This window comes from Panthera onca, chromosome A1 (genome assembly GCF_046562875.1).
Source record: "Panthera onca isolate mPanOnc1 chromosome A1, mPanOnc1 haplotype 2, whole genome shotgun sequence".
NCBI classification, from domain to species: Eukaryota; Metazoa; Chordata; class Mammalia; order Carnivora; family Felidae; genus Panthera; species Panthera onca.
In genome coordinates, this window is record NC_138339.1 from 212,445,866 (window position 1) to 212,452,636 (window position 6,771).

Sequence of the window (6,771 nt, forward strand, 5' to 3'; positions counted from 1 at the left end):
TGTTCAGACATAGGCTGCAAGAATGTGAACTCCTCGTGAGAAGAAAATGTTTTCACTAGTACGACCCAGTGTATGGAAAAGTACTTGGCACATGGTCATGCACAATATCTATTTGTTGACTAAGTCAGAAGTGATTCAAGCATCTGATCAGAAGACCAGAACACCTTGGGGTCTGTTTATCAATCCTGCAATTGATTATACATAAATTAAAAATATCCAGGGCCCTAACCAAATTAGGAAACAAAGGAACCTGAGTTTAAACTCTGAAAAAGCTTGTCATTCAGCATCCCATTAAAAGCAACCGAAACTTTTATGCATCTCCATGGTGACCCTGAGGCACGGCTTGATTCCAAAGGGCTTTCTGAATCATATTAAATTACTTACACTTTACATTGCAAATTATCTCTTATTATATACGAATTCTTTTTTAACAAGCAGTGTGTTTACGTAATTACGATTCTTGATTAATCAGAAAGCCCATTTCCTAATCTTGGCAGCCAACAGTTTATAGTCTGTCTTTGTCCTTTTGGGTTGCTCTAACGAAATGCTATAGACTGAGTGGATTTTAAACAACAGAAATTTATTTCTTACTGTTCTGGAGGCCGGGAAATCCCAAGATCGAGGCGCGAGGAAGTTCAGTGTCTGGCGAAAGCCCACTTTCTGGCCATAGAAGACCATCTTCTCTCTGTGTCCTCATGGGGCAGAAAGGTCCAGAGAGCTCTCTGGCGTCTCATTTGTAAGAGCACTAATTCCATTAATGAGGGATGTTCTCTCGTGACCTCATCACCTCCAAAATTCCCCACCTCCTAATAGCATTGGGGGTTAGGATTCCAACAAATATGCAGACCATAGCATAGTGCTAGCGAATTAGAATTTTCACCGGGAAGTCTAAATACAGATTTTTCTGTATTATTATTATTTTTAGAAACAAGAATCGTCCCAGCAGTCCAAGAATTTGAACCCCATCTTTCCTTCCCTAGCTCTAGCCCCAGTGTTTGTCTCCCTTAGTCCCTGTACCGCCACTAGTACGTTCACAAAACATGACAATCAGTGCTATGGTTGGTAACATTCGGGAGCTAGTCTTACGACTGGGATGTGGGTACAACTGTAAGAATGAGAGGCTGCAGATAAAAGCTAGTAGCATCATAGCACCATATAGCACCTCTCAGTTTGAAGCCCTCTATGTACATTTACTCCTTATGACAACCCTGTAAATTTAGTATTCGCCCCATTAGAGCGCCCTCACACCCTGCACACAACTTTAGTTGGTTCTGCTTCTAGCAATGACATTTTGAACAAACACGGACATTGAGCACTACCATTCCTTAAAGGAGTGACACTGCCTTACCAAGTAGGAAGCAGCCCCCAAGAAGCACAGAGTGAGTCAGGTAAAGCATATTGTCTGTGTAGCTCCTGTCCCACTCCCTCCTCTCTCCCGCCCACATCCATGTTGCCAAAGCACGCTGGCAGCTCAAAGTCCACAGATGAAAGCTACCTCAGATTATAGTTTGGTTTTTTCAAACTTTTTTGGCGGCTACCCACAATTAGAAATACATATTCCCCATTATGCACAAATGTATGTGTATATACAGATATCTGTGTATATATATATATATATATATATACACATATGTGTATATGTGTGTATATATATATACATATATATGTATATATATATACACACATATACACATATACAAACATGCATGTTTATAATAAATTTAACAACACAGCACGTATTTACATGCATTAAATAGTATTGGTATTTTCTGTTTTATTTTTTTTTAATACTGATTGCCACCTATCGAAGTGATTTTGTAACCCAGTAGTGAAAGGGTAAGCAAACTTTCTCTGTAAAGGGTCAGCCTATAAATATTTTTGGTTTTGTGAGCCATGCAGTCTCTGGCAGGTCCACTCAACTCCGCCACTGTAGCAGGAAGGCAGCCATAGATGATATATAAATGATGAGCAGGACTATATTCCAATAAAGTTCTTTACAGAGACAGACCACATCCCAACCCCTGCACTGACAGGTCAGCGCCCACAGGTCCCAAGTTTTCAAATGCAACACTAGTTCATCAATTTCCAGTGCTCAGTTGACTGCTTGAGAATCATCCAGAAAGCATGTGTAAAAGTGTCTAGGACCTACTCCAGCCCTACAGAACTGCAATCTCTGGGTGAGGGGTCAGAGCACCCTCTAATCACCCTCCCTGGGGGATTCTTATCTGCAGCCAGTTTAGGAACCACTGATCTGATCCAACCTCTCCATTCACCCACAGCCACCATCTAACAAAAATAAAGTGAAGCTTGAAGGCTAAGATCTGGGCTCCAAGCAGTTGTCCATGAATTTCAAAAACCCAAGTCATACAAACTGGGAACTCACCAAGTGCAGTTGAGTTGGAAATTAATAAGAAATCTGAAACAGGATATAAAATGTATCTCTTATAATTTGTTCAATATATATCCCTGCAGAAATTCAGCAACACTGATAACCAATTAAGGGACAGAAGCCAATGGCCATTAAACTGATAATAAGAATATTAAATATCTTAAGACTACTATAAAAGTTCATTCAGCCCAAAGGCATAAATGGCTAAAAGCTCATTATTACATGATGACAATTTTTCAACTAACAAGAAACACTAATATGGAACACTGTAATTAGCCTAATTATAATTTGATGAACTATGCCATTTCAACTGGAAATCAAATTATTAAAGCACATCAGCTGATTTGAAAGTGATTATAGCATGCTGGCAATATGTTTTTTAGTTTTTTTGGCCTGAAGTAATTTTTAAATTTAAAAGTAAAAATCAGTTTCTATTTTCATCAAGAAAATAAGTTATCTTGACATAGACTTTCTATATGGACTTCAATATATTGAAATAATAGAAGTAAAAACAATAGCAAAAATAAGCCTAAGCAAAAATTTAAAGTTAAACACTAAGATTAGTGGATTAATTCATTGTAAATTCTGTAAACTTAAATATTAACCTATATTCATCTTAAAATTTTTAAAAAATGTTTTTATTTATTTTTGAGACAGAGACAGAGCATGAGCAGGGGAGGGGCAGAGAGAGAGGGAGACACAGAATCCGAAGCAGGCTCCAGGCTCCGAGGTCCGAACTGTCAGCACAGAGCCCGACACAGGGCTTGAACTCACGGACTATGAGATCATGACCTGAGCCCAAGTCGGATGCTCAACCGACTGAGCCACCCAGGCGCCCCTAACCTATATTCATTTTTATACCTACTCATATTTGTTCTATAGTCTCTGTTAACTTTACAGAGTATTTTAGATACTAACGAAAGTCATTTCTTTCCCCTGTGTATTGTGTATAAATTAAAGGAAAACTTCCAAGCCCTCCTCTGAATTGCTAGGGTTTTTTTTTGTCCTCATCTGTTCCATTCTTCCCTGCCTCCACATACACACACGTGCGCGTGCGCGCGCGCGCGCGCGCGCGCACACACACACACACACACACACACACACACGCACACACACACAACTACCCTAAAATACATCCCTACTCTCCTCTCTATCTCTACTACCAACACCACTTCTTCTCTACCTGTCAAACTCCTGCTTATCCATCAATTCTCAGCTCAAGGAATCTCCCAGTGGAACATTCTAAAATTTGCCAAGGCACACTTAGACATTCTAGTCTCTGTTCTTATTACCCTGTGTTCCCATTGCATATCTTGACTACAGCGATTATATTGCATCATAATTATTAATGCAGCTTTGTTCCCACCAAATTAGCTTTCTCTTAATAACAAGAGAATATATATTATTCATCACATTCCCATTGCATTACACAAAGCTTGGCTTCTGGCTGGTCTTCAAAACATGTCTGTTGAATGAATAAAGAGAATATCTTACTTGTAATATTTTGTTTAGAACTCTTTTTTTAAAGTTTATTTATTTATTGATTGAGAGAGAAAGAGAGAGATAGAGAGTCTGTGTGCACCCAAGCAGGGGAGGGGCAGAGAGAGGGAGAGGGAGAAAACCCTAAAGAGGCTCCCCTCTGTCAGCGTGAAGCACCCCCAAACGTGGGGCTTGATGGAGGGCTCAGGCAAACCCTGAGATGATGACCTAAGCAGAAATCAAGAGTTGGATGCTTAACCAACTGAGCCACCCAGACACCCAATATTTTGTTTAAAACTCTTACCTCTATGTTCTTAAGTGATATTTCACTGCCCTTGTCCAGTTTGGGATTCAAGTTTACAGTAACTCAAATGAGTTGAGAGAGTATTTCTTCTTTCTTATTCTGTAAAATAACTTGTGTAAGAATAGAGTTGTCTGCTCTTTGAATGTATGAAGGAATTATCTATAAAGCTGTCTCCTCATAGCTTTATTACTTCCTCCTATTTGGGGGGGGGGGGTTGTTCTGTTTTAGTTTTCTAACTTCTTTCGTTGGATGATTAGTATATCATCTTTATTTTTAATAAAAGCATGTAAAATTATCAGTTTTCCTCTAAGTACTACTTTAGCTACATCCCACAAAGAATTTTTCTTTTCTTTTTCTTCTTTTCTTTTTTCTTTTTTTTTTTTTAGGCACTTTTCATGGGTGCAAGATGGTCATCTGTTTGTCTAGAAATCCAAGGGACAAGCTCAATCACATAAGGGAAGTCAGTGGACTGAAACCCAGGACAGGTCTCTAAATCAGGGAGATGGAGTTCAGTGGAAAAATCCTATGGGTGTTCAGACCGGAGAGCAAATCCCCCAGACACCAGACTTGTAATTGCACACTAATTCCACATGATAAGCCCTCCAATGGGCAGAGGCCCATGCCCTGCTCAGGACTGAATGGGAAAGACTGGGCCCTTGCAAGACCTGGGCAAGGTCTCATGCAACCCCCAACTTTTAACATGTGGTTTCATTATTATCCAATTTCAAGCATTTAATCATTTGCTTTATGATTTTTTTTTTACTTTATTCACAAGAATCAATAATGTTTTAAAGGTAGCTTTCCACCCTGGAGATGGTCTAGTCCTGGCCCATGGGACAGGTTAATTTCTGATTCACCCTTACCTTGATTCACCCTCACACTCTCCCCCAGTAAGTCAAAATACCTTTTGGTATTTTAGCTGAATGGAGGAAGGAGGTTTTCCTGTTAGATTCCCCACCTAGGGTGGGTTCTAGTTTGACTATCTCCCTCCTGAGATCCTGTGAGCTCAATTTAGCCCTTTTAGCAAATGCCCTCAAATAAAATCTGTTTCAGTGATAAGCTTAACGTTCTAGGCTCTTGTCTTCATTTAGATTTTATCCAGCACTTTTAGTCAGTTGTGAAGGAAAGACCAAATCTCACTACCCAATATGGTAGCCACTAGTTATGTGTGGCTATTGAACACTTGAAATGGGGCTAGTATGAATTTAGATATACACATCAGATTTTGCAACTTGATACGAAAAAAGAATGTAAAATGTCTCAATAATAATTCTTACATTGGTTAAGTGTTGAAATGATAACATTGTGGATATATTGTGTTAAGAAAATATATTATGGAATTAATTTTGCATGTTCCTCCTAACTCTTAATATTGTTAACTACAAAATTTTAAATTATGTACATGGCTCACATTAGATTTATTTTAGACTGTCCTCATTTTAATAATCTGGTCTGTAATATTATTGAGGAAATGTATTTATTTTTAACCACAGCATTAGATTCATCTTTTGTACATTGAATTTTTAATATATACTCAGAATACTTCTTAGTTTGTTTATGTATTACGAGCATGAATGCAGATTTTCCTTTTTTTAAATGGATAATAATTGTTAAAAACTAACTTTGGGGGAGACTTTGATTTCTATTTTTTTTTTTTTTTAGAATTTTTATTCTAAAAAAGAGCATATAATAAACACTTGATTTGTTATTAATGTCATCTCTCAGAAGTGACAACGTTTTTGGCTTGTAGAATGTCATGTTATTTTATTTGCTTGTTTGTTTGATTGTTTGTTTATTTAAGGTTTTATGTAAGTAATCTGTATACCCAATTTGGGGCTCAAACTCACAATCCTGAAATCAAGAGGAACACGCTTTACTTACTCAGCCAGCCAGATACTCCAAATGTCATGTTATTTTAGAGGATGAAAAATGTATGTAGAAAAATCTGGGTGGTGTCAGTCATGTTCCCTAGACATTAAGAAAGAAAATTGATGCTTAGGGGCACGTGGCTGGCTTAGTCAGTAGAACCTGTAACTCTTGATTTCAGGGGTGTGAGTTTGAGTCCCATGTTGGGGTAGAGATTACTTAAAAATAAAATCTTAAAAAAAAAAAAAGGTTGATGCTTAATAGTTAAGGGGGAAAAAAAACTGTCCAGTAAGTGGTGCTGGAATAATTAGATGTTCATAAAGAAAAGAAAAAATTAAATCCCTTCCTCACCCCATAGTCAAAATTAATTCTAATAAATAAAAGACATAAATATGAAAAGCAAAACTTCAAATGTCAAAATGAAAACACAAGACAATATTTTTATGTCAGTGGGCTAAGGAAGAGTTATTTTATGTGAGGCACTAAAAGCATAGCCCATTTTAAAAAAAAAGATTCATAAATTTGACTAAATAAACATGTAAGTGTTCTGTTAAATAGTAAATAACATATAAAAGTCAAAAGACCACAGACTGAAAAAAATGTTTTTAAGCATATAAACCACCATGGATTAGAGGGCACCTGGTGGCTCAGTCGGTTGAGTGTCTGACTTCGGCTCAGGTCATGATCTCACGGTTCGTGAGTTCGGGGCCCGGAATCCGGCTCTGTGCTGACA